This window comes from Lissotriton vulgaris, chromosome 10 (genome assembly GCF_964263255.1).
Source record: "Lissotriton vulgaris chromosome 10, aLisVul1.2, whole genome shotgun sequence".
NCBI lineage: Eukaryota > Metazoa > Chordata > Amphibia > Caudata > Salamandridae > Lissotriton > Lissotriton vulgaris.
This window is the reverse complement of record NC_141698.1, coordinates 522,118,416-522,146,260: the sequence shown is the minus strand read 5'-3', so window position 1 is coordinate 522,146,260 and position 27,845 is coordinate 522,118,416. Positions and strand designations below refer to the sequence as shown.

Here is a 27,845-nt window from a genome sequence, read left to right as displayed (position 1 = left end):
TTGTGACTACAAAGACTTCTCCAAGAAGACAACAACCTGCAATCATCCGAGCCTAACACCAGGTGGCGATCTAATGCATAGTGTACGAATCTGCAGCTCTACATGCCAAGAACAGATGCATACTGGTAATTAGCATTTTCCTTCTTTTGCGGTTCACGGTAGGCCACAAGCATTTTCCGTTTACCGTGCTCCCCTTTTGCCTTACCAGCACCCCTAGAGTGTTCACGAAAGTGATGGCGGTGGTCACAGCTCATCTGCGCATATTAGAGGTGTCAGTCTTCCCCTATCTCGACGACTGGTTGTTAAAGGCGGGCTCACCCCAGACAGTTGTCAGCCACCTCCAGACTAAGTCAGACCTCCTGCACCTGCTGGGGTTCTCCATCAATGTGCTGAAGTCACACATGTGTCCTTCTTAGAAGCTCCTCTCATTTGGAGCGGTTCTGGATTCGGCACAGTTTTGGTTTTATCCTCCCGAACAGCGGGTTCAGAATATTCAGGCTCTGATTCTGATCTTTCAGCCTTGTTTCCGAGTCTCGTCAGGTTGACGCTGCGGCTTCTGGGGCTGATGACCTCCTGCATCCTTCTGGTGCCTCATGCCAGGTGGCGGATGGGGGCTCTGCAGTGGGACCTGAAGTTTCAGTGGGCCCAGCATCGGGGCAACCTGTCCGACCACGTCCTGATCTCGGAGGGCACTGCGAGACAGTTGCAGTGGTGGCTCACGGACTGCGATTGGGTCAGCGGCAGATCTCTCTCCTTACCCCAACCGGAGCACGTAGTGGTGACTGATGCGTCCCTACTGGGATGGGGGGGCCACATGGGAGAGAGGGAGATCAGAGGCCTCTGGTCTCCGGCGGAGTCTCGGCTCTATATCAACCTTCTGGAGCTGCGGGCGATCCAGCTTGCACTGAAAGCCTTCCTTCCCTCTGTCCGGGGATGTGTAGTGCAGGTGTACACAGACAACACCACCGCCATGTGGTACTGCAACAAACCGGGCAGGGTGGAGTCGTGGACCCTTTGTCAGGAGGCTCTGTGCCTCTGGCAATGGCTGGAACACCAGGGCGTGTCCCTGGTGGTTCAACACCTGTCAGGTTCCCTGAACGCCAGGGCGGATGAACTCAGCCATCTGTGCATGATGGATCACGAATAGCGTCTGAACTCGGACGTGACGCAAGGTCTCTTTCAGCATTGGGGAGAGCCTTGGTTAGATTTATTGGCCACAGAAGAGAACGCGCAATGTCTTCAGTTCTGCGAGTTGGGATTTTCAAGGTGGCAGTCGCTCAGGGATGCTTTTTGTCGCGAGTGGAGCTGCGGTCTGTTGTGCGCCTTTCTGCCTATACCATTTCTGCCCAGAGTGCTGAAGATCAGGTGCGACTGGGCCCAAGTCATCCTTGTGGCTCCAGACTGGGTACGAAGATACTGGTATCCCGAGCTAGTCAGCATTTCAGTCGATCCCCCGATTTGTCTGCCTCTTCAGGAGGACCTTCTGTCGCAGCAGCAGGGGATGGTCCCCCACCCGAACCTGTCCAGTCCCCACCTCAATGTGTGGAGATAGAGCTGCGACAGTTGAGGTCATTTGACTTGCCTCCTGAAGTCTGTGTTGTCATTCTGGCAGCCAGGCATCCCTCCACAAAATCGGTATACGCCTGCAGGTGGAACAAATTTGTGGCATGGTGCACAGCAAAGGCTGTGGATCCCCTTTCTGCCCCCCTTTCAGAGGTTCTCCTCTTTCTTCTTTCTCTTGCCCAGCAGGGCTCTGCTCTGGGCACTATCTAAGGCTTCCTCTCGGCCATTTCAGCCTTCTTAAGGCTTCCTAATAAGCATTCTCTTTTCAAGTTCCCTGTTGTAATTATATTCTTGAAGGGCATCACTCACATGTTTCCTCCTGTTCCTTTCGTGATGCCTCAGTGGGACTTGAACCTTGTTCTGACTTATTTGATGTGCACTCCATTCGAGCCACTTAACAATTGCCCTCATCGTCTTCTTACTCTTAATGCTGCATTCCTGGTTGCCATCACCTCTGCCAGGAGAGTGAGTGAGCTCCAGGCTCTATCTTCTAGCCTCATTTTCTTTCTGTCCATCCGGACAAAGTTGTTTTAAGAACGCATCCTCCTTTCCTGCCCAAGGTGGTCACAGCCTTTCACATGGGGCAGTCCATCACCTTGCGCACCTTCTTTCCGCCTCCGCATCTCTCGAAAGAGGAAGAGAGGCTCCACCGTCAGGACCCAAAACATGCGCTCTCATTCTACCTGGACCGCACACGCCAGTTCCGGGTGGACAACCTGCTCTTTGTTGGTTACGTGGGTGTTAAGATGGGAAGGGCGGTGCACAAACGAACCATTTCTTGATGGGTCGTTTTGTGCATAAAGGCTTGTTATTCACTGGCTAAAAAGGAGCCTCCTGTGGGGCTGCGTGCCTATTCCACTCGGGCCACTGTGGCTACTACTGCCCTGGGTCGGGGAGTCCCTTTGCAGGACATCTGTCAGGCAGCTACGTGGGCCTCGCTGCACACGTGCGCTAGACACTACTGCCTGGACAGCCAAGTCCGGAGAGTTGGCTTTTTCGGCGTTTCTGTTCTCCAGGACTTTCTGGTGTGATCATTGGTTCGCAGACCCACCACCGGGGTTGATATTGCTGGGGTTTGTATTCTAAGGTAAGATATCTAACACTAACCTGTTTCTTTCAGATGTACAAGTTACTTACCTTCGGTAACAATATATCTGTAAGAAACAGTAGTTAGTGTTAGATTCCTTACTGCCCCACCCATCCTCCCCGTTCTGCCAACCAATATCTAGGGTTAAGGTTCTTCCCTTTGAGGGCCCTAGTTTCATGGCACCAGTGTTGGTTTTTATCATGGCTCTGCGTTTCTGGCGCGGAAAAGCTGTGTATAAGGACTTACGTCCGCGTGCGAGGGCTGCGTCTAAGTACTCAGACGACGTCATCCCTGCGCCAACGACGACAAATGCGGACAACGCCAGTCGACGCGCAGGGGTGCTGCTGCGCAAAACATTCCGGATCCAGTCTGACGCCTGGGGATATTCTAAGGTAAGGAATCTAACACTAACTTCTGTTTCTTACAGATATATTGTTACCTAAGATAAGTAACTTGTGTTCCAGAGCTTTTAATTTGCAGTAATCATTAAGTGCATTTAATGCCTTTGCTAATGACGAGCTGAGCTCGTCATGAACCGCGGGTTTTTTAAAAACTCAGCTCACAGCGGGAAAACGCGTGGCACGCATGGTGTTAAAAGATTTTGTAAACCCTTTGGGGTTTGGGACAACAAAATCGTATCGTCTGCGAATGTTGTTGCGCCTTGCCCGACTTTCAAAATCTTCCAGTCGGCGGGCAAAGAGGTCGTTGGAGGATCGTAGATTACGAACCTCTGTTTGCAAATCGGACACATCGGTCGTGAGGCTGGCGGTCTTTAGATCTAGAGACTTGACCTTTTCGTTGGTCTTCGCCAGATCTGTCCTGATCAGGTTGACGTCAATCGCCACCGTGTCGAGCTTTAGAGCCAATTTCTTACTGTTGGCCTATTGAGGTCTTCATGCTAGCAATGGCACCCATGACATCACGTAGGGTCAATTCATCCATTGCAGCCGAGCCATCTCCCGCCTCTTCCAGAGACCTACTCGCACCACTGGGGGTCCCTTTAGGCTGGGTATAGCGGTCCATAACTGGACAAGAATCCAGAGCACACTTAGTGTATCCAATCAAGTTTCAATCTTCAAATGGTCAAATGGTCAAAGCAATGAGATAGATCAAACAAACATAAGTTTTCAAAAGGTTTTATTGTTCAACAGTGTTCTTTTCTCAGAATCACTGTGCTTATCACTCTAGCCTACACGTGTTTCATCACAGCATGTGGCTGTGAATCTTCACGGCTGATCTGAATGATCGAGGCGCGTTATCGGGAGACCGGTGATAATTCCGTCCCAGTCCTAATCGGGATGTTTCTGTTTCCGCACTCGGAAACAGGAGCTGCACTCAGCTCAACCCACGGGCAACAAACAGCCCGAAAATACCGACGCTGTGTATATTTACACACTACCCCCATTCTGACGGAACGGAAACCGATTATTTTCGGTACCGCTCTCCTGTAAACAGAAACATCCCGATTAGGACCGGGACGGAATTATCACCGGTCTCCCGATAACGCGCCTCGATCATTCAGATCAGCCCTGAAGATTCACAGCCACATGCTGTGATGAAACACGTGTAGGCTAGAGTGATAAGCACAGTGATTCTGAGAAAAGAACACTGTTGAACAATAAAACCTTTTGAAAACTTATGTTTGTTTGATCTATCCCATTGCTTTGACCATTTGACCATTTGAAGATTGAAACTTGATTGGATACACTAAGTGTGCTCTGGATTCTTGTCCAATTACATTAGAGAGAGGTCCCTGAACCTCTTCTCTTACAGAGGTTAAGGTTTTCCTCTGCCAAGAAGCACCTAATTCCATACCACGACATCTTAATACTTACTGTGATAAGCTGAGCGCCATATTTCTGAACACTTAAAAACCTGTTCGCTGATTGTATAAAAATAGCGGTCCATAACGTTCGATTGGATGGTACACCCTCGGTGTGTGGTTTTGGTCTTCCGCTTCTCGCTGTCCAGTCTGCCCGCCATGCTGAGTGATGCGCCCCGGAGGGGCCTCTGGGACCTGGTAAAAAATGGGTTTGAGGCATGTGGGCTGCTGAATTCATATCTGTGCATAGATCGCCGCCTAGTGTTGGGTCCGGATGATTGCACATTGTTGTCCTGGAAGAGTCTTCGAAGTATCACGAGATAGGTGGCTCCTCCCCTGGACTACAGTGCGCATGAGCATCGACTCCATCCTCAGATTGTTTTTTTCCGCCATTGGGTTTGGATGTCTTTAATTCCCTCTTGTCGGAATCGATAGAAAAACTTTCTTGAGACCAAAAGGTCTTTAGTCTATACGTCGGTATTGTCTTGCGTTCGGCTTTACTTCTTCTAGCTCCGCTCCGAGCCGGTTTCTGTACTTCCGCGTGCTTTCGGCGCAGAAGGCCTAGTCGACGCTCCTGATTTATTGACCATCCATCATGGACCGAAGTCCATTCAAGAGATGTCCGGTATGTAACTCGAAGTACCCCCACATCGACGTCCACCCGGTGTGCAACAAGTGTCTGTCGCCGGACCACGATAAGGCCAGGTGTATGGCCTGTTAACGATTCAGGTCCAAGAAGACACTCAAGCTCCGACGAGCTGCGCGCCTGGAGGCCCAGCAATCTGCTCCGGCGCCTACGGACATTTTCGATGCTGGGGATTTCGAGGAAGAATATATCCAGGACGTTTCGGAATCAACCCCCGCTTCGGACGTCCAAGAAGAATAGGACGCGGATGCTGGGGTGTTCGAAAGCGAAGAAGTCGTCGAGGAGGTAGGAGACGACGACGGTGCCCTCGGGGCCATGGAGGATAGCTCGGAAGAGGAGCTTCCTCATTCTGACTCTGGGGCCGTGCCTGTTTGAGGCCCAGGTCTAGCGATCGCCTTCGGGCCTTACCCAAGACCTCGATATGGGTTACACGGCCCCGCCTTCGGGCCCGGCCACGGACATTGTTACCGAGTCACTCCCTGGCAAAACGAAACCGAAAGTGAAACCTACGGTCTCAACGCCAGATACTGCGCAGGTGCAAGTATCGAAACCGAAAGTGCGCATCGCTTTGGTCGGATCGAAAACTTCTGAGGCTTCGGCGCCGAAGATGGCTGTCGAGCCGAAAGGCCAAGTCAAGGGCATCGAGACGAAGTCTGCCGCGCCGAAGACTAAAGTGAAGGTTGTCGATACTGGTGCGTCGGCGCCGAGGACGGTTGACGCCGGTAAGGGCCACATCGACCCGAAGAAAGCTGTCGACGAACCAAAGAAAACTCTCGGTGCCCAGAAAAAGCGACTAGATGACCCGAAGGTCCTCTCTGCCCCGCGTCTGCACGACAAGGCCAAGGCCGCTGCGCCTCGTGAGTTGACTACCAAAGTGGCCTCGAAGGACTCAACTCCGAAGATGTCCTCGAAGGACTCCGCTGAACCGGCGCGTCCATCCGCTGCGTTCACCAAGAAGGTGACGGACTCCCTGCAACGCATCAGGGACGGCACCGCAGCGGTCGAACCGAAGAACCCTCCGCCTGCGAAGCCTGTGGAGAAACCAGTTAAGGCGTCCACGCCGATCCTCTTTACGTTGCCGCCTAAGACGGCGCCGAAGGCTTTCGCTCCTAAGGCAGTGGCCGGCGTGCCCGAAATGGTCTCCTCGGCGCCGAAGGCGGCGTCAGTGGTCCACGGCCCGCGACCTCGACAACCTTCGGAGGATCAGCGTCAGGAACACTTCCACGCCGAAACGGGCAGGCTTTCCCTCCTGAAGCGGAACATCACCCCTGAACCCCTACTGGAGTCTTACAAGATCCCTCTCAAGAAGAAGAAGAAGGACTCTGCTTGCTCTCCGGTCTTGGTGGAACCCCTTTCACCACAGACTCATGATGTGTTGCCCACTTACTCCGATGTGGACGCTGGTGAGGGTGATGAGGAGGATGAATACAGTTATCCAGTCTATACAGACCCTGAGGATACAAATGAGCCCTGGGCAGCTGGTGGCGATCCCGGGGATCCTCATTCGGGACAAGACCCTCAACTCTTTTCTGCCAAGACTTCACCTACTGAAGACTCTGCTGCGTTAAATGCCCTCATTGAACGGGCTGCTAACAATCACAATGTGCAGCTGCATGCTGACCCTGTGGATGTGGATTTCCTCTTTGACACTTTTTCAGTATCTGAAAAGACTGTAAAAACTTTGCCTATGCTTAACGGTGTTCTGAAGCGTGCGGCTGAGATCTTCAAAGAACCTACCAGGGCGAGGATAATCAACCCTAGAATTGACAAAAAATATTAGTCGGCGCCTACTGATCCTACCTACATTAAAGGACAGTTGCCTCTGGACTCCCTTGTCGTCTCGAATGCCCGGAAGAGGGCCAATTCTCAGACTACGGGTGATGCTCCTCCCCCAGACAAAGAATCCAAGGTCTTTGAGCTTCGGGGAAGAGGGTAGCAGCACAGGCGGCCAACATATGGCGCATCTCTAACACACAGGCGCTTCTAGCGCGCTATGACAGGGCGCACTACGATACACTAGAGACCCTGTTGCAACACCTGCCTGATCAATACAAAGAGGGGGCTGAGATGCTGATTCAAGAGGGGAAGCTTATCTCCAACGCTTCCATTAAGTGCACTCTGGACGCAGCCGATACCGCTGCCAGAGCTATAAACACCAGCGTCATGCTTCGGAGACATGCCTGGCTGCGAATCTCTGGATTTAAGCCAGAAATCCAGACCACCATCCTCAACCAAACACTTAACCCAGATCACCTGTTCGGACCAGACGTTGACACCACCCTAGAAAAAATAAAAAAGGACACTGACACTGCTAAATCCGTGGGTGCCTTACAGTCCCAGCAGTTTCGGGGTGGGTCCTTTCGTCGCTCCAGCACTAGAGGCGTCTCAAGGGGTCAGCTTTCACAGTCCACGCAATACTACAAAGGCAACACCCAGACTACTTATGCCAACAAGAGTCGTGGTGGATATCGTGGCAACAGCGCCAAGGGCAGAAGACGTGGCAACAACAGCTCCAGGTCCTCTACCACCAACAAACAGTGACGCCTTGTCACTGCCCCCCGACCACACAACACCGGTCGGGGGGAGACTCCAGCAGTTCCTGCCCGTCTGGAAGTCCATCACCATGGACAGGTGGGTCAGAAAACATATCCAATACGGTTATTGTCTGGAGTTAAATTCCTTGTGATTTGAAAGCCTGATTTCTCCATGGCTCTGAGGGAGGAGACTGGAGCAGAGTTGCAGCCTTTGGTGTGGAACTGAGAGCTCTAGCAGTGTGGTGAACCAAGGTTGAGGTACCCTTGGGGGTGCTATGCTATGCTATGAGAATGAGTTTGAGGGATGATTGTCTGAGCTTCAGGACTACCAGTGGAAAGAGTGGGAGAGGCGGAAAAGCATAGGCAAATATCGCTGACCAGTTCATCCATAGGGCATTGCCTTTGGAGAGCAGGTGTGGGAATCTGAAGGCGAAGTGTGGGCTCTTTGTGTTTTGAGCTGTAGCAAACAGGTCTGTAAGGAAATCCCCATGTCTGAAAGTAGGGAAGAAAAATCTGGGGATCAAGTTCCCACTTGTGGAATTGCTGCCTCTGCTGAGAAGGTCTGCAATCAGATTGTTTACTCCTGGAAGAAGTTCTGCTAGGAGATAACTTTTGTGATGTATGGCCCATTTCCAAATGGCTTGTGCTGAACAAGTTACTTACCTTCGGTAACGCTTTTTCTGGTAGATACAGTATTTGCCTGTGGATTCCTCACCTTGTAAATATCCCCCTTGCGTCAGCAACGTTCGGAAAATTCTTTGTAGCACGCCGGCGTGGACGACGTCATAGGGGCACGGCATCGCGCGCGACTCAGTCTGACTTCACAGACTCCTTATTAGGCCTACATCGGCGTGATGACATCAGTTCCGCCCTTTTTTCCGTGCCTTCGAGGCACCCGGACGGACCAATGACAATATATACAAATACATTGTACACAGTACATACATTTCAAAATTATGCAGTGTGTAGCAAAGGTAAGAAAACCCATTTCAAACATATACATAAATATACAAAAATGTACATAAGCATAGGTAAAGCAGAGTGGACAACGGGGAGGCGGGTGGGTCAGATAGGAATCCACAGGCAGATACTGTATCTACCGGAAAAAGCGTTACCGAAGGTAAGTAACTTGCTCTTCTGATAGATACATCTGCCTTGTGGATTCCTAACCTTGTGAATAGAGTCCCATAGCAGTCCCCACTCCCGGAGGAGGGTGTCCACCCTGCTATACCAAGAAATCTTGGAGGACAGAGCGCGCAAAGTGGCCGTTCCTCCTCACTTCGGTATCCAAGCAGTAATTGTGAGAAGTTGGCCTGATATATAGTGCTCATTATTCTAGTGATCACTGTGTATCATACCAAACGAACCTTATTGATGATTGGTTGTAAGTCAAACTTCTAGACCAGCTATCCTAGTAGCATGGACAAGAGCAGTCTTTAGGCTAAACTCTAGAGGGCGTGTTAAGCCAGCTGTTATACCATCACATATACCCCTTGAACACCAAGTGAAAGGACACCACACAAGTTGTTATGAAAATAAAAGGATATTTATTTATAACAACACAACCCTGGACTCTTTATGAGGACAGGGTGCTAAGCACAAAACAAAACTCTTAAAGAAATACTGAAAGTCGCACAATTTACACAAATGCCCGAGGGGCACGAATAACCATATACTATGGAAGTGGAATGCGAAATTACTAGCAGGTAAGTACTACTCTCAGAGACTTTAGAAACGCTAGGCCTACAATGCTGAACCCTTAGATTAGAAGCAGGAGGCCTAGGAGTGCCGTGTGCAGAGTGGAAACTCTCGTGCATAATGCGGGACAAAGTCTATGGATACTAGTAAATGCAAAGTTAGTGTTCCCGGGCGAACCCGACTAGGTAGGTCAAAAACGAAAGTGGATCTAGACACTTAGAGAGTTGTTCTACGCTGGAGCACCGTGGTACTCGGTTTACCTAGCCCAGGGGCTGCGGCTGCATAGGGTTCAAGTGTCGTCGGGAATCCTCGTTGACGAACCAGGAGACTGAAGTGGAAGTTGCTGGCAGGCGACCAGTGAAGATGTTCCGGGCTGATCCGGGGACGGATCAGTGAAGAAGAGTACCTGTAAGCTGAGGGGACCAAGTTCTGAATCACTAGCCAGTGATTAGGTGGGCACCAGGATGGCACCGGACGAGGTCACTCAGCTAGGTGAAGAGGTGACACTGGATTCTGCTGCTGCACGGACCAGGGGCGCTGATGTCGACCACGCTGGAGGTCTGCGAGCTGTCCCACGTCGAATGTCTGCTGCTGGCGAAGCTGGATCCGGTGAAGGAGGCAACAAGCCTTGGCTACGGCAAGCCCACGTGGCGACACAAAATGGCGTCTTGAGTGGACCAGGAGGGTCCGAGGAAGGTCCCCTTCAGGAGGAGACTAGGTCCAGTCTAGAGGAGCTAGACCAGCGGTGAAACAAACGTAGGACGTAGTCTGAAGGGTCACTAGCCAACGGGCAAGTGACCGGACAACGTAGCAGCAACCAAGGAGCAAAAGGGCCCCACGCAGATCTGGTGGATGCTGGGGGGCTGGACTTCGGTGCTCGTGCTGCTTGGGGTTGGGGCTTCTCTTACCCCAGTGCACCCACTCGAGGGTCCCTGGGTGGTCGTGCTGGTTCAGTGTCGTGCTGGTTCTGATGATCTCCGGCACCTACGGTTCTCAGCTGTGCTGTAGAGGCAGGTTGAGGTCAGAGAGGGCAGGGAGTCCGGGTCTCGTCGAGCTGGGCAGTCTGGTTCCGGAGGAAGGACGTTTCAGCAAACCGCAAGATACTTAGTTGGTGCCTGCTGCTGCAGGGTGACTACTCCTTAGTCACAAGGGAGAAATCTTGAGAAGTCGTCGAGAGTTCCTTTTGTAGAAAGTAGTTTCAGGATTCAAAGATGATCTAATTTGGAAGGGTCCCTGCTCCTACCTTTATTCTAAAGAAAGGGGCTGGTACGGGACTAGGTCCTGCCCATGGGTGGGACCAGGAAGGGGGGTGGTTACACCCCTCTCCCATGTCCGGACTTTCCCCAGCTCAGGGGCTGGTGTGCCCCTGGAACTGGTTCAAGCCGGCAGATGCATAGTGAGCACCGGGGTGCCACTTGCAGTCACCTTCCTATTCAGCCCTGCCTTCCTAGGATACACAAAACCCTGTCTGGGATGGTGTTAGCACTGCCCCTGACAGGAAACCCTTTGTCCAAACTCTCCTCACTGGAAGGACTTCCAACAGCAGGAGGTCAGACTTGTGTCTGTGGTGGCAGCATCCATTTTGTGGAGCTGAGGCTTCCGTTAACTTTAACCGGGGTTCACAGTTACATACATGTCGTGTCCCTCTAGAAGGGTGGAATGCTAACCCCGTCGCCAGAATTGGCAAGGGGTTAGTATTCCAATTCGTATGACGCCTTACTCGACATGTTTTGATAAAGCAATACCAGAGTTGGCAAATAACCGCAAGGATTATAATGCACTTAAGAGTATATGGTACGCGTTATCATAGAACAGCTATTAGGACTTGGTTCCGCAAGCTGCAGACGGACTCAGCTCATGCCAGAGCACCATCTCACATAATTACAAGCACTCTGCCTTCAGGATTGTTAAGGCTTGCCATATGAGTGACTGATAGGAATACATGTGTCCATTTTAGGGTTAGACATAGGTATACTATATCTAAAGCAAAAGGTGATTACACCACCTTGCCCCAGCTGTAGTGCAGCCAGTTGTGTCAGATTTAGATGGCCAGCTAGGGGTGGCATAATACATGCTGCAGCCCCTGGTTGGCCCTGGGAACACCTATGCCCTGGGTACCTAAGGTACACTGTACAGGGACTGATAAGGTGACTCAGTATCCAATTAGATATGTACCTAAGGTACACGGAATCCATTTTACAGAGAGAGCAGTAGGCCTGGGGCCCTGAATAGCAGGGTCCCAGGTCAACTAATCGGAAAACCAGCAAAACACCAGGCAAAAAGTTGGGGGTAACCATAGTCAGGCATCCACCCTCCTACAACCTCTGTCCGGGGGAATGTAGTGCAGGTGTTAAGACAACACCACCGCCATGTGGACCGGGGGCACCATCGATTTTGCCTTTCTTTATTATGTTGGTTATTTCTTCTGTTTAGTAGTTTACTTCAGTGATCTGCAATTTCATTCCTTTTTAACTAGTGGACCTCTCAGTTGGAAAATAAAAGTTGTCCATATCATGGGGTTGTTCTTCTTTAAGTTTATCCTTAACCACATCAGCGCGGCGCAGATTCCTGCGCTGTGCTGAACGTTCTAATGAGCAAACGGGCTCATGACGGAACGGTTCCGTCATGAGCACAGGCCAACCGACGCTCATGACGGAACCGTTCCGTCATGACCATCGAAGGAGTTAAGTAATATAACCTGCTCCTGTATATGCGATATTAGGATATTTAGAGGTCTCCTCAAGTTGTTCGACTGCCAGAATTTTTTTTAATTTGAGTGTCTTAAGTCATGAATTAGTTTTGTCCGGAAACTCTGCTTTCTCTAAGTTTCCATATTCTTCTTTTGAATTGTATTCTCATTCGACGCCTGGCTGTCAAGTTCGTAAAGCGCTTCCTGGTTCCAACTCGAAATAGGCAGACACCGCAGCTCAGCCAAGATGACTTCGCTCACAGAATAATGCCTCTTTGATTAACTTTTAAAACAGAAACTGAAGGCTATGATTAATTCTTCGGTGTGTCAGTGAGCTGTAAGTTACTTGCTTTCAGGCTTATAGGACTCGGATGCTGATGATCAAGTGACGCACGTGAGAAGGAGCAGCTCTTATTAGCTCATTGAGCTGGGCAAGGCAGTCATGGCTCAGGCTACCAACCCTGGCCCAGTAACTTGTGATATGGATGCCAATCCACTGATCGCCCTGAATTTTCATGTGAGAAACAAACTGTCCATGTACCTAAACCCCTAGGACCATGGTGGCGATTGACTGGACCTGACTAGCTGAAGAAATGGGCTACAGTTACTTGGAGATCAAGAACTTTGAGGCATCTACCAACCCTATGGCGAAAGTGCTGGAAGACTGGCAAGGAAAGTGCTTTCGTGCTGCAGTTGTGGCCTCTTGGAAATGCTGAAGAGAATTGAAAGGCAAGACATTCTCACCGACCTCAAACGGAAAATAGAAGATGACTGCTGAAAGTATGTCGAGCAACAGCAGAAGCAATACAGCCTTCCTCTGCAGGATCAAGTGGTGGGGAGCAGCTTTCCAAGGTCTCACGAATTGTCTGGCATCACAACCAGAGACGATCCTCTTGGGAACGCACCGGAGCTGTTTGACGCCTTCATCTGCTACTGCCAAAATGGCATTCAGTTCGTCCACGAGATGATTAAGCAGCTCGAGCAGATGGATTATAAACTGAAGCTGTGTGTCTTTGATTGAGACATCCTACCAGGAACCTGCGTGTGGTCCATCACAAGTCGGCTTATACAAAAGAGGTGTAAGATGATGGTGGTTGTCATTTCAGATGATTATTTGGCCAGCAGTGGATCTCATTTCCAGACCAAATTTGCTCTTGGCTTATGCCCAGGTGCCCGCGAGAAACGCCTTATTCCAGTCAAGTACGAGCCCATGAAGAAGGAATTTCCAAGCATCCTGCGCTTCATCACTGTGTGCGACTACACCAACCACTGCACCCATGGCGGGTTTTGGAATAGATTGGCCAAAGCGTTCTCAAATATGTTAACGAAAAGAGGAACACACCATAGGACCCCATCCGTTCAGTGCATTCCAGTATATGAACATTTAGGAAACAATTCTGCAAATGGTTATTTTGTGTCTGATTTGTAATAAATACACAATTTTTTGTACTTAAAAAAATGAATTTTATTCTCATTTGTTGGAATGCTATTCAGCCTACACCCTTGGATGTATCCTGCCGCAGTTTCCCTTGAGCTCTTAGTTCTTTTTTTTAATGCTTGCAGATCTTTTGGTAGATTTCTTGTCCGGTCATTTCTTTGGACCCCAATTTCTACCACTTTCATAGTTTCCGCTAGTTTATCTAGAAATAGCGACCAGGCTTGTATTCTGCTAATGGGTTCTGTGGTTAACTCGGCCAGGATCCTCTTTATAGTTAAGAATATGTTTGTTTTATTCATGTTTGTCCATTTTCAGGCATCTTAGATTAGTAAAGGTAAGTTCGCCCTCAGGCAAGTTGGTGGGTTGATGTCTTGGTGTGTCTAGATTGAAGATGACATGTATTGGGTGATCACTCAAAGGGGTAAACTCTATGTAGAAACGAGCTAATACCAATAATAGGGAAATAGTTACAAGTGTGAAGTCTAACGCTGAATGAGCCCTTGAACCATGTTTTTTAGGGGGGCGATCTTCATTATTTCTTCCATTGAGGACTCTCATTCCTTGAAATTCAATATCTGTAACTAGTTGTTATCCAATACGATCCGTACGGTTGTTCCCCGTGCTGTCTTGCTGTGGTACACACCAAAATGAGTTCTCTGCACTTAGAATATCATCATCTGGCGTGAATATCAAGTTTGAATTAAAATTGCCTGTTACAATTATATTCCACGTCTGGTCTTCACAACGTAGTCTCAATATTGTTTTAATTAAAAAGGCCTTTTTCTTCCTTTTTAGGTCGAAGCCTGCGTTGCAGCGCATGTGCTGCTGCAGACAAAGAGATATTGTGAGGAGGGGATATCAGTATGGCGTGAAGCCACGCCCCTTTTTTCCATTGGCAGACCTCTCGAAACGGAGGCCTGCCATTGGAAAAAGCTCCTGTTTAGCAGATTTGTCTGCTCTGGATACCGCCTCTCGAGGACTCCATGACTTGCCTTACGGTAGCACGACAATATTTTTAGAAATATTGCCTTGGCAACCATGAGGCAGGTCAGGGAGTCTGGAGGGGTGGGATTCAGTATCCTGTTCCCGCCCCTTTTTTTGTTTTGTGTGCGTGCGGTTTTCGTCGTTGCCTCGTTCTCCTTGCTGGAAGGAGGCATTGCAGTGGATGGACCCTTCTTGTTGATAGATGCTTGTGCCCAGGAATGTTGTTTCCCGTTTGCATATGTACAACGTGTATCGAGCGGCCGAATCTGGCCTTAGGTGGCATCCGCTTGTATCCATTTGTGTTGGTACTCCAGGTCCTTCTGATCCCGGCTGCATAGGGGGTCGCCTGCTGCGAGTAGCAGATGATGGCCAGTTTAAATTTTCCCGATTCACGCAGCACTAAGGCCTCACGGTATTCGCACGTTTATGCACATGAAGTACCCAGAGTGCATCGATGCTCAGACAGTGGAGAAAATAGAATCGGAAGGAAGTCATTGCGTAGCTGGTTATAAAAAGCAGTATGGATGTGGATTTGGTAGTAAGAGTGTCTGCTGACCCCTCCAACGTGGTGTCCATAAAAGGCAGCTCACTGTACAATGGGGAATGTGAAAGGATTGCATTGGGACTTAGACCTACAGGTGCAAACACTACACGGATTCTAAACCTTTAACGGTGCATTACAAGGATTTTATACGCAACGAGTTGTATAGTTACCGATGTCTGGCTTGGCACGGAGAGCCTCCTTCCAGGGCGGAAGAGGCAGAGCAGCCTGCCCTGAAACTGGGTAACCAAGGTACAGTCCCTGCGTCGTCGGTACAGGTGCGCATTGTGATCTCTGGCAGGTCTTCAGTTTCCCCCGAAAATAAAGGAATTACATTAATTCAGCAATAAAATAAAAAATTACCAATGCCTCCAAAGGTTATCCGTTCAAGACATTCCACGGACATATTTACAAGGGAAGAACAGCGGCAGCAACAACACTGGAAGCTTTATGGTGTGGCAGCCAAGCGTGGTAAATGGTGTTCAGAAACCTCACTGTAGAAAGAGGTTACCAGCCACAGCGGAGCAACTGCACCATGCTTTTAGCAACTTGAAAGTAGCACATTTTAATTTCACAGTAATTACCTTGTTTTGGAACATGCTATTCGTCGTCTGATTTTAAGACGTAGATTTCAGGGCCGCCTTCATGCCGTTACACAAGGTCACAACTCTTTTAAATAGTTATGTTAATATTGGCGAATGCCCCCGCATTCTCCATCGGGCCAGTCACAGGAATTTCTATAATTCCTGTAAATAAGAGCGGGGCTTACGGTGGCACTTGACAGATCTGCTACAGGGGCGGGCTGTACGAGGGGTGTTTGTGAGGTGAGAGATGCGAAGGAGGTTGGGTGTGGTTTGCAATGGTTGGGCAGAGCGGACTTTCGCCTTCAGGGCGGGGGGCCCTCAAGTCTGGTGTCGGTCGAAGCAGTGCTGGTGGGAGGGCTGAGGTACTGACATCACTTTGGACTCAGGTCTTCTAAGTGCCTCATACTGCTCTCCTCCCTCTCCTTCCTTCTACCTCACGCTGCTCTCCTCCTCACTCTTCCTTCTGCTTCATACTCCTCTCCTCTCTCTTTTCCTCTGCCTCATGCTACTCTCCTCACTTTCCTTCATTGTCCCTCATGCTGTTCTCCTCCACCTCACTCACCTTCACAAATCTTCTCACATTCTTCTCCTCCAAACTCTATGCTTCATACTGCTACACAGCTAACAATTACAATCCAAACCACATAATTCCACGACACATCACATACATGCACTAAATAACACACACCTAAAACACAGTACCATTAGCAAAGACAAACACTCTAACATAAACACATGCGAGACGTATTGCATTTCCAATGCTCGTTATTTGAGCCTTTGGTTGTGTATAGTAATTCATTATTATTTTCGTTTTAGTTGTATTTAAATATTGATCTGAGAATTCTACAATTTGTATGCTGGGGTCTGGAGATTTCAACTGTTCGCTGCTGTTGATAAGTACATAGACAAACCTCCTATAGCCCTACCGTAGAGCTTGCTTTTTTCCACAGGTACTGTGTAGTGAACGTAGCCAGCTATTGGAATGACTTCTTGCGACCAAGTCTCTTGCAGGGCTATAATGTGAGTCTGCCCACTTCTTGAGTGGGATGCCATCTTAAAGTAATCGCCTGGCTCCTGATATATTCCAAGATATCATGTCTATTGTATTTGACTCCGAAATAGAGACTTTAGCTCCATTATGTCATACACCTTGATTGTTCAATATACTTGGTAGCCAGTTCCATTCTTCTTGCTTTGTGTCTCTTAACCCATATTCTCTTTTCATTGACATTGCCGAGGTCTGAGCTGTATCACTCATGCCTTTAACCCAATAATAATCCAATATAATTGCCTTCAACCCAATATATCTTTTCCATGTGTTTTTTATAATTTGTTATCCTGTATATATCTGAAAGAGACACGTTAGTGATAGATTCCTTACCTTAGAATATCCCCAGGCGTCAGACTGGATCCGGAAATTTTTGCGTAGCAATACCCCTGCGCGCTGGTAGGCGTCGTCTGCGGCTCCGCGTCCGTCGTCGGCGTCGTGAGCGCCGGGATGACGTCATCGGAGTATATAGACGGCGCCCATGCGCGCTGACGTCAGTTCTTCTTTTTTCCGCGCCAGCTAGCGCAGATCCGGAAGAAGCTCTACCCCCAGTCACTTTTTGACTGAAAACTTTTTTGATCTTTTTGATCCTCTAGTTAGTCGATTCTCGACTATCGGTGCCAGGGATGCCCGGGTTCAAGCCTTGCTCGAAGTGCGGCCGACTCATGTCGGTCACGGACCCCCATCGCCGGTGCCTGAAGTGCTTAGGCCTCGACCACGACGATCGAACCTGCTCCGACTGCCGGGCCCTGACGTCGAAGGCTAGGCGGGAGCGGTCCCGCAAGCGTCTCGAGCTGAGGCAGTCGGCCCGCGCCGCTCCAGGTCCCGGTCCCGGTCCCACGGGAGGTCGAGGGACAGGTCGCGAGGTCGGAGTCATCGACGTTCCGGGAGTGGACACCGATCGTCTGGTTCCAAGTCCTCAGGTAAGAGGCATGAGAGGTCGGAGCGACACCATCGGTCCTCCGACCCGCCCCGTCGCTCGCTCGATGCGACCGGGGATTCGGGCGACACCGCCCACGCGGCTCCGCGGGAGTCGCAAGCGTCGCCGCCTGCCCCACACCTTCGGGTCCCTGGGCACGGCGCGTCGCAGGAGGAGGTCGAGAGGTACCTCATGGCCATGAGGGCCCTCCCTCCTCAGTCGGTTCCCGTGGCGCCTTCGGCCGATCGGCTCCGTCTGGAGGTCCTTCCGGGTCGGGCGCTTCGGCCCCGACGACGTCGGGTGCTTCGGCCCCGGCGCCGCTGGCGACTTCGGTCCCGGCGCCGCGCGACCTCGCTGGATCCGGCTCCGGGTCCGGGACCTCGCCGGTCGACCTTACGACCTCGCCGGCGACGTCCCTTCAGGTGTCGTCCCCGGCAGCCGACGTGGTTGCCGACCCCAATGCTTCCTACGGTCCTGCTCAGGTGTCGGAGGGGCGCCGCTGGGCGCCGATTCCGTCGGCCTTCGGAGAGTTCTATCTCCACGAGGAGGCCCTGGCTGTTAATCCTGGTCTCCAGGAGCCGGGTGACGAGGAGCAATGGGAGGGGTCCGAGGACCCTCTGGCACGTGATTGCCAGTCTCATCAGGACTGGACATATGAGCTTGGGGAGGCCAGTGGTATTGACACCTCGCCAGACACTGGATTTACGTCGCCCCCGACTGTGGCTTCGGAGGCGGGTTCTGCTTACAGTGTAGTGTTGACGAAGGCAGCTAAGGCCCTAAACCTTGAGCTCCCCGTCGCGGCCGTGAGGACTAATCTCCTCACTGAGGTACTCTAACAGCAGTCCGGCTCCGCGGAGCCCCTTCTGCCGTTTAATGAGGCCTTGTGTGACGTTCTGCTGGGCACTTGGTCCAAGCCCGCCACAGGTCCCCCTGTGGATAGGAACGTGGCCAGACGCTACCGCCCGGCACCGGGCGACCCTTGCTTTTTGTCCACCCACCCCACCCCCGAGAGCCTGGTCATCCAGGCCTCCAACTCCCAGACCGCATTCCCGTCGGCCCCGCCCGACAGGGAATCCAAGAGATATGAGCAGTTCGGGAAGAAGGTCTTCTCGTCTGTGAGCCTAGGGCTCCGGTCAGTGAACACCAACTGTCTCTTGGGCCGCTACACCCACACTCTGTGGGACACGGTTGCGGAGGTGCTGCCACAATGCCCTGAGGAGGTCAGGGCTAAACTCAGCCAAACCCTTGCGGACGGCCGAGATGCGGCACGCTTTTCCATCCGGTGTGGGCTGGATACCACGGACTCACTGGGCAGGGCGATGGCAACGATGGTGGCGGTTCGACGCCACGCCTGGTTGAGGTCCGCCAATTTCTCGGCCGATGTCCAGGCCACCCTCCTGGACATGCCGTTTGATGGCCGTCGCCTCTTCGGCGACAAGGCAGACCATGCGCTGGAACGTTTCAAGGACTCCAGGGCCACGGCCAAGTCCTTGGGCCTTACGGCCCCACGCCAGCAATCGGGTGCCTTTCGCTCCTTTCGTGGCCACGGAAGGGGCGCCCCACCACGGACCGTCAGCCACGCGCCGCAGAATGTTCAGCAACGCGGTGGCGGCCGTGGGAACCGCCGTGGCGGTGGTCGGGGCCAGCGGCGAGGCCAGTCCACACCTCCCTCAGCAGCCCCCGCCTCAAAACCTTCCTAGTCCGAGCTTTCAGGCCCATGTGACGCCTGTGGGAGGCAGGGTTCGCCATCACCTCTCCCACTGGCATACAGTCACTTAGGACAGGTGGGTGCTGCAAATTGTCCGAAGGGGTTTCTCCCTCCCCTTCGAGTCTTCCCCTCCATCCATGCCACCTCAATACCACCGTGTGTCGGGGGATCACTTGCAACTTCTGCAAGAGGAGGTTTCGGCCCTCTTGGCCAAGAGGGCCATCGAGCGCGTTCCTGGGCCAGAAGTAGGACGTGGCTGTTATTCCCACTACTTTCTGGTACCCAAGAAGGGCAAAGGGGGCCTACGCCCTATCTTGGATCTACGGAACGTCAACGGCTTCCTCCGGACGGAGAAGTTCAAGATGCTCACTTTGGCTCAGGTCCTGGCTGCCCTGGACCCAGGAGACTGGATGGTAGCGTTGGACTTGCAGGACGCCTATTTCCACATCCCCGTCCTGCCGGCCCACCGGCGTTACCTGCGGTTCACGGTAGGCCAAGAGCACTTTCAGTTTACCGTGCTCCCCTTCGGCCTTACCAGCGCCCCACGGGTGTTCACGAAGGTGATGGCGGTGGTCGCAGCCCATCTGCGCAGGCAAGGGGTATCAGTCTTCCCCTACCTCGACGACTGGTTGTTGAAGGCGGGCTCGCCCCAGACAGTCGTCAGCCACCTCCAGACTACGGCCGACCTCCTGCACTTGCTGGGGTTCTCCATCAATGTGCCGAAGTCACACCTGTGTCCCTCTCAGAAGCTCCTCTTCATCGGAGCGGTTCTCGACTCGGCGCAGTTTCGGGTTTACCCACCCGAGCAGCGGGTTCGGGATATTCAGGCTCTGATTCCTATCTTCGGGCCGTTATCCCGGGTCTCGGTCAGGTTGACGCTGCGGCTTCTGGGACTGATGGCCTCCTGCATCCTTCTGGTGCGTCACGCCAGGTGGCGGATGCGGGCTCTGCAGTGGGACCTGAAGTTTCAGTGGGCCCAGCATCAGGGCAACCTGTCCGATCATGTCCTGATCTCGGAGGGCACTGCGAAGCAACTGCAGTGGTGGCTCACGGACCGCGACTGGGTCAGTGGCAGACCCCTCTCTCTACCCCAGCCGGAGCACGTAGTTGTGACGGACGCGTCCCTCCAGGGCTGGGGAGGCCACATGGGAGAGGCGGAGATCAGAGGCCTCTGGTCTCCGGCGGAGTCCCGGCTCCACATCAACCTTCTGGAGCTGCGGGCGATTCGTCTTGCACTGAAGGCATTCCTCCCCTCTGTCAGGGGGAGCGTGGTGCAAGTGTTCACCGACAACACCACCGCCATGTGGTACTGCAACAAACAGGGCGGTGTGGGGTCGTGGACCCTTTGCCAGGAGGCTCTGCGCCTCTGGCAGTGGCTGGAACATCAGGGCGTGACTCTGGTGGTTCAACACCTGGCAGGTTCTCTGAATGCCAGGGCGGACGAACTCAGCCGCCGGTGCATGATGGATCACGAATGGCGTCTGAACTCGGACGTGGCGCAAGGTCTCTTTCGACAGTGGGGAGAGCCTTGGTTAGATCTATTCGCCACAGAAGAGAACGCGCAATGTCAGCAGTTCTGCGCGTTGGAGTTTCCAAGGCGGCACTCGCTCGGAGACGCTTTTCGTCACGAGTGGAGCTGCGGCCTGTTGTACGCCTTTCCGCCTATACCACTTCTGCCCAGAGTGCTGAAGAAGATCAGGCGCGACCGGGCCCAAGTTATCCTTGTGGCTCCGGACTGGGCTCGAAGATACTGGTATCCCGAGCTAATCAGCATGTCAGTCGATCCCCCGATTCGTCTGCCTCTTCGGGAGGACCTTCTGTCGCAGCAGCAGGGGACGGTCCTGCACCCGAACCTGTCCAGTCTCCACCTACAAGCTTGGAGATTGAGCGGCGGCAGTTGAGGCCATTTGACTTGCCTCCCGAAGTCTGTGACATCATTCTGGCAGCCAGGCGTCCCTCCACAAAGTCGGTATACGCCTGCCGGTGGAATAGATTTGTGGCATGGTGCGCAGCAAAGGCTGTGGATCCCCTCTCTGCACCCCTTTCGGAGGTGCTGCTCTTTCTTCTTTCCCTTGCCCAGCAGGGCTCTGCTCTGGGCACTCTTAAAGGGTACCTTTCTGCTCTTTCAGCCTTCTTGAGGCTACCAGATCAGCCTTCTTTGTTCAAGTCCCCTATAGTGAGTAGATTTCTGAAGGGCATCACGCACATGTTCCCTCCTGTTCCCTTCGTGATGCCCCAGTGGGACTTGAATCTTGTTCTCACCTATCTGATGTGTGCTCCCTTTGAGCCACTTCATAACTGTCCTCTTCGTCTCCTTACGCTGAAGACGGCCTTCCCGGTTGCCATCACCTCTGCCAGGAGGGTGAGTGAGCTCCAGGCTCTTTCTTCTTCTCCGCCTTTCCTGTCTGTTCATCCTGATAAGGTGGTGTTGCGTACACGACCTTCCTTTCTGCCCAAGGTTGTCACGGCCTTCCACATCGGGCAGTCCATCACCTTGCCCACCTTCTTTCCGCCTCCGCATCCCTCGAAAGAGGAGGAGAGGCTCCACCGTCTGGATCCAAAACGTGCGCTCTCCTACTACCTAGACCGCACTCGCCAATTCCGGGTGGATGACCAACTCTTCGTTGGTTACGTGGGCGCGAAGAAGGGAAAGGCTGTACACAAGAGGACCATCTCCAGGTGGATCATCTTGTGCATCCAAGCATGCTACTCCATGGCGAGGAAGGAGCCCCCGGCTGGATTGCGGGCTCACTCCACTCGGGCCACGGCAACGACAACTGCCCTGGGCCGCGGTGTCCCCCTGCAGGACATCTGTCAGGCAGCCACGTGGGCCTCGCTGCACACGTTCGCAAGACACTACTGCCTGGACAGTCAAGTCCGGAGGGATGGCTTCTTTGGCCGTTCCGTCCTCCAGGACTTTCTGGTGTGATATTGGTTCGCAGACCCACCACCGGGGTTGGTATTGCTGGGGTATCTATTCTAAGGTAAGGAATCTATCACTAACGTGTCTCTTTCAGATGCACAAGTTACTACTTGTGTAACGATATATCTGTAAGAGACATTAGTTAGTGATAGATTCCTTACCGCCCTCCCATCCTCCCCGTTCTGCGAACCGATATTTAGGGTTAAGGTCATCCCCTTTCAGGGCCCTAGTTTCAATGGCACCAGTGTTAGTTCTATCATGGCTCTGCGTATCTGGCGCGGAAAAGCTGTGTTATCAGAACTGACGTCAGCGCGCATGGGCGCCGTCTATATACTCCGATGACGTCATCCCGGCGCTCACGACGCCGACGACGGACGCGGAGCCGCAGACGACGCCTACCAGCGCGCAGGGGTATTGCTACGCAAAAATTTCCGGATCCAGTCTGACGCCTGGGGATATTCTAAGGTAAGGAATCTATCACTAACTAATGTCTCTTACAGATATATCGTTACACAAGTAGTAACTTGTGCATCCTGCAGCTCTGTTTCTCTCAACGGGAGTGGATAACACGGTCTTGCAGGTTTTTTTAATTGACTGCCCCAGGCTGAGAATTGTTTAGAGCTACTTAGTATTAGCTGTGCTAATTCCGGCGTCTGCCACGTTGTCAATGTTTGTTCTTTTGATATGTAGATCTCTCCTAGGAGAAATTGCACTACAACTAGGTCAGATGTGTTTGTGTTTTAGTTCCTCTATTTCAGCCAGGAGCTTCAGGATGTTGCCTCTATTTAGAATATCACAGCTTCCCTGCGTTTCATATTCCGGTGTCCATATCAACTGATGATCTACCTGGTCTTTGGTTGTTCTTCCTGTTTGAGGCACTCCTAGAAAACATTGGATGTCCTTCTTTTGCTAAATGGCATTTTATGGGCGTTGAATTTGCTTTCTCGGCATATGTAATTCTCCTTGCGTTTGACTTTCGGTCGTTAGAATCAGTAGGTTTATAGGTTACCGCTAAAGGCTTCTGTTTTTTGATGCTGGACTGAGTGGCTTGCTTTACATTAACTTCCCTTTTTGACACAATTAGGTTGTCCTCTTTGATGTCCATCCTTTTACAGGCTTCCTCCTCAGTTACGTTTTCATTTTTGTGTGACCATATCGATAAAGGCTTATTGCTGTTATCTACATTATTTAATTCATTATATGCTGTACCATTGTCGGCTTGTTTTGCTTTTAGAACTACAGGCTGTTTCATAAACTTAGTGTTTTGGGGACATTTGGTGCTTCTAGTATACAATCACCAGGTTCGCTTGTGGTGATTTTATTAGTATCGTTCCCGGAGGCTTCAACTTTGTCTTTAATAGTCTCCTTATTTTTGTTAAAGACGGGGATTTCATCTCTTGTGTCGGTATCCTGAATTAATTCTGGAGACTGTTCCTTTCGATGTTCTTTTGCTGTTGTTATGGTAAAGGTGGGATATACCTTTTTATCTGCATCAGTTTCAAGGTCGTTAAGCCTATTTCTTGCCTTTCTGTCTTTCGTTTTTTGTCTTCTAGACTGAGGCCTTGGTTTCCCAGGTTGTGTGGTGCTGGTACTCTGGTTGGTTTGCTGTGCGTTCCCCATCTCACAGGTGTTAGTTTGAAGGTCTTTCAATTGGTCCTGGTCAGTTTTTACTGGTCCCTGGACATTGTTTTGAATTGTCTTCCTCAACTACTGATGTAAAGGTGGGCTCCAGGTTCTCAGCCGGTAAGACCAAGCGCTTATTTAAACAGAGTATCTGTTCCATTATTTTAGATAGAAACCCTAATTTATCTATTATAGGACCACATGTACAAGTTGATTCCTGCGGGGTATAAACTGATTGTACCCTTTTTATTAATTTGGTTAAATCTTCAAGTTTTATGTTTATTCCCGCTATGTATGATGCGATGACGTTCATTAGATATTTCTGTATGTCAAGCTTATCTGACTGCATTATCAATGTTACTGAGGAAATTTGAAGTGCCTGCAGAGTTTTCAAAATTATTTCAGTTTGTTTATTCTTGTTACTTTTAAAGTTTCTTGTCTCTGTTTCTGATGTTTGTCCTGGTTTATCCACTGTAGTTGATTTGGTTTTTTATTTTCTGATTTAGGATCATGCCTTTTCCTTCCGTATCATTTCATCTTAGTACTTGGTCATCTCTTTCCTCTTGCCCCTGTCCCTCATTGGTTTCCTCATATAGGTCTACCATCGGTATTCTCTCCCATGACGTGAATAATACCTCATCCTCATCTTCCTTCCCATCAATTTCCAGTTTCGTACCGTGTGTAGTTTCCACACGTGTATCCAGGCTTGAGTCCTCCAAATTGACTATCGTTTGCTCAATTCTTGACCATTGATGCACCGATTCATCTGTTTTTAGATGCAAGTCATGTTGGCTGATTTCTTGACCGTGTTCTACTACAAGTGTAGGGTCATTGCTAATCTTTACGGCTGTGCTATAGGGAGTGCTTTCGCCGTACATTGTTTTTGGAGCCATCGGTGAGGCATAATGTAGATGTTCCAAATTGGTATTAGTAGTACTGGTATCACTTCCATTTGCGTGCACTGTTACTGTTAGGATGGGATTACTTGTAAGGGGAATTCCAGGCGGATCTTTGATGTCTCGGAGTTCTGCTTCCTTTAGTTGGCTTAGGTCTAATGTCTCGGTTTAAATTTGAGATTTCTGCTGATTCCGTTGGGTTAGTTTTTCCGTTTATATCCATCCTCCCCTGATTTACCCATTGCAATATTTTTTGTGGGGCTAGGGGAGTCATTAGACCAGATGTTTCTCCTGGTTTTGCATAAAGAGATGAAGTGGGATCCTTTAAATATTTAAGTTTTGAGTTTTGCATCCTTTTATTAAGATTTGATTTCTCCAACATAGAAGCAATAGGGGAGATGAAAGGGCTCATAGTTGTTGAGTTTCCCCTCCTTTGCTGTTACTGGCGTGCTGCCTTTTTAGGTCTCGCACCTGCGACGCATCCCGAAGCGATGTCGCAGCGAGAACTATTGTCGGTGAGTCTGCCGAGATCTGATCTGATCTGATCAGGTCAGGCGCGCGTTCACCATCTCCGGTCTCCCTTGAAAGCCTCCAACACACACAGCCACACCCCCCCCCCCTGCTTTTGCACACGCATGTGCACACACACACGAGCGCACACACGAGACACACACGAGCGCACATTCACGCACCCCCGCCACCCCCAGTACAACTAAGCCCCACTCACCGCATCGGTGCCGCTCCGGACTTCTGCAGCCTCTGCAGGGCTCTCCCTCTGGCATGGGAGCCCCGCATCACCACTGCTCCTCTGGGCCAGCTACTCCGTGGGCGTGGGCTTCCCGCAGAGGACGAAGTCTCGCCCCACGACAGGTTTCGTTTTTGGCAGTGCACTCGCACGTCTTGTTGTTAAGAGTTAACGAGCAGGTAATCACTGGCTGTATGTCCTGCTGCCGGGGAGGATTCTAGTGCATGCTATATGTTTCATCTCTTGGACTGCCTGGAGTTGACGTCTATCCCAGAGGTTGTCAATCCATAAATTTTACAAAAACCGGGTTGTCTTTTGGGCTCCTTTATTGCATCATGATGTGATTTCCATCTCGTGGAGTGATTTCGAAAGTAAATGGCGATATTTATTTAGGGCTCCTGAAATCAGTGTCCGTGCTAGCTGCCTGTCTTTTTGGTTCCAGGAGCCAATGCCTATGCCCTTCTGTATTCCGTTTCTGCCCTATACGTCTCTTGAGTCTACAGAATGTTTAGAAATAGTGTTTAGGTCGCCTTCCATAAACTCTTAGACCGCCCAAAGTTTACACTCAAACACAGGCAATTGGGTGTAAAGGGAGCCGATTTATACAGGGGCGTTTTACCTCCTCGTAAACAGCGGTGGTCTGCCCGGCAATCCCCGTCCCAGCATTTTGAGGTTGAGGGAGATGCATTCAAAACATTCTTTTATTTAGCAGACTGCGCCACCTTGAGCGCGGTTTTTATTTTAACCTGGTTTATGTGAAGACTAAGGTGGGTAACAGTTGAGCGGCTTCATTGATCAACAGTCCGAACTGCTTTAAATTTGAGGCTTCCGTGTCGAAGTGCAAAGATTACTGTGTGACATGCGAGCTGTTGGAAATATACCACACGACTCCACTGGAAACTAGTAGCTATTGCGTGGGCAAAGTAGCTCAGTGGGTTAAGCACCCGCTGCAAGGTCCATGCTGAACTTGCTTCTCCCATGGGTCACGAGGTCGTCGCCCAGTATTACTAGAGTGTCTGGATCACAAATATCTATTTTTCCCTTGCGGCACCTGCGTATAGCCCTGTTCTGAGCGCTCCTAATCTCTGTTGGGAACGGGATGTGGTGCAGGGCCCAGGATCACACAACTAATTGAAGCGGGAAAGCTCCACCTCTGATATAGTTATCACAGTATAACACCGCCCTAGCCGAGTTAATTTTAGCAGCTGTTAATTCGCACCGCAGTGTGCTCTCTGCAGAATCCCGCCATTCAGCAGCCACAATTAATGTCCGGCTGGAGGACTGGCGCAGTCTGAATCTGCTGATTATAGGGACCTGGATTAGTTTTTCTGCGCAGGGATTTGAGTTGGATGAAAAAACTGGGGCGTCTCTCATAGGAGCGCAGCCGATGTAATTAAGGGCATGGCTTAAAACACTTAAGCTAAAAATCTGTGCTTAGCCTAGTGTGCTGCCCCACTGGTATTTTGCTCCTTCTGTCCATTCATCTAGATATATAACACAACAAGTAACATTACACCTACAACAAGCCAGAACTATTGGCTTTGTCATTGGGCGGTACTGCCTATTGTATAAGGGGTCTAGCATTGAAACATCGGGTCAGCTCAGCCAATCTTAATCAACTGCACAGAATTGGGAAAAGCTGATTGGCTTTGAAGTGAACTCGTTCCGCTGTCCAAACAGTCCACAGACAGCCGATAAGTGCAGCTCAGTTTGGAGCCGGGTGAGCTGGGCTAGAGGTGTGCCTGATCTGTCAAGGTGATAGCCTTCCCCCAACCAGTCAGACCAGATTTGGTGGCTGTTGCTTCCTAGTGTCTGAACTAGAAGGGAGGACTAAGGATAAATTACAGGAACGGGGCGGCTGAGTGCAACCAGAACTATCTCCCCTGGAGCGCCCTTACAACGTCACAGTCTGTTGACAACTGGCAGGTGGGCATTCGCTTAGGCTGCTACCCAAGTTCCTGGAGTTCAAGCCAGGACAGTGACTGCTTTGCGGGGTCCGGCAAGATATGGTGTGGCAGTTCAGTAAGGCACGTGGAATTGCTAGCGTTTATTGACACTAGATATTGAAACTAGTTCAAGTAGCACCATGCTGCCACACTGACATCCTGCCTAACATGCCACACATTTACATATCAAGGGGTTTGCAAGAGATTAGCAGGCTTAAGTGCTGTGTAGAATGCAATTTTGAAACGTTTCTTCTAGTGTAAATGGTACCAACCAGAAGTACTCAGATTACATTACCGTCCTATTTCGTGTGTCCTTGGTCATGTAGCATCCTTTTGTGTTGCAGGATTATAGAGGGCTCCGCTCCTGGATCCCCAAAATATATTTCTTTTATTTACATACAATAAGTAGTTTTGCAGGGGAATCATCGGTCAGGAAGCCATTTAATAAAGG

General features: G+C 50.8%; 1 protein-coding gene and 1 pseudogene across 2 annotated transcripts in view; both read left to right on the top strand.

The window, feature by feature from the left end:
* Positions 1–27,845, top strand: part of USP7 (ubiquitin specific peptidase 7) — a 1,528,604-nt gene that overhangs the window by 1,209,160 nt on the left and 291,599 nt on the right. The window lies entirely within an intron of this gene.
* LOC147685477 (myeloid differentiation primary response protein MyD88 pseudogene) lies at positions 12,462–13,468 on the top strand (annotated as a pseudogene).